Genomic DNA, 1,016 nt, shown 5'->3' on the forward strand with positions numbered 1-1,016 from the left:
TAATACAGAGAATTGGGCATTGGGATTGTCGCATACAGCCCCCTTGGGCACGGGTTCTTTGGTGGGAAGGCAGTCACAGAAAGCTTGCCGGCGGAAAGTCTGATGGTAAGGAATTGCAGTAGTTGCTAGTATATGCTATCTATAGCGCAGTTTCTCTGGGATTTTATATCCCGTGATTGAAGTTATCATCATTCTCTTTCCCTTGTTTGGTAAAACTATAATACATCGTGCAAAATACATCTTCATCATTCTGGCTTAGTCCAAGACGACTTAGTTCTCATATAACATTGTTGGTCTCTTAATTATAACTTGTTCTTCACTTTGTTATGTATCTTCATATAGCATAGTACTTCCCTAGAACTCCTTCATTCTACCACTTATTGTAGTTTTGTGTGGTAAATTATTACGTCTACGTGTTTGTGTAGACACTAAAATCTCACCTAGTCTCACTTCATTCTTTGTGCGTAGAATTTATGTTATGTGCAACGGCTCTTGGTAAACATGAATTGAAATAATGGGAATTCGGTTAATTTTTTTAAATCGTTCTGTTTTGTTAGGGTTCTCATCCAAGGTTCAGTGGAGAAAATTTGGAGAAGAACAAAGTTCTTTACACAAGATTTGCTAACTTAGCAGCAAAGCATGGTTGTACGCCTCCTCAACTAGCTTTAGCATGGCTTCTGCATCAGGGAGAGGACGTGGTTCCGATACCTGGTATGATATGATATATGCCTTCTAACATTCACAAAAGTGTATGCAAACCAAATTACAATATCTCAGCTAATTGAATTCCTCCCCTCGAGATATTATTTTACTTGTTAGATTCTTGGACATCGGACCAATTTTCTGTTGATGATGTTCGTTTGTTAACAGCAATATGTCATTTAAGCTTGAACATGTTCTAAAAAAGGTGAGGTATTTTGAATTGTTTGTTGACACGGACACAAGGATTCTAATCATACTTCCAATGTATTGCAGGAACAACAAAGATTAAGAACCTAGATGCCAACATTCAATCC

At 37.6% G+C, this 1,016-nt stretch overlaps 1 long non-coding RNA gene across 1 annotated transcript; it reads left to right on the plus strand.

Annotated features, from left to right (window-relative positions):
- On the plus strand, positions 1–1,016 carry LOC124890226. The gene is made up of 3 exons (XR_007049020.1): positions 1–105; positions 558–711; positions 976–1,016. It is a non-coding gene; the product is annotated as an uncharacterized LOC124890226 (long non-coding RNA).

Source organism: Capsicum annuum, unplaced genomic scaffold (genome assembly GCF_002878395.1).
Source record: "Capsicum annuum cultivar UCD-10X-F1 unplaced genomic scaffold, UCD10Xv1.1 ctg14498, whole genome shotgun sequence".
Lineage (NCBI taxonomy): Eukaryota > Viridiplantae > Streptophyta > Magnoliopsida > Solanales > Solanaceae > Capsicum > Capsicum annuum.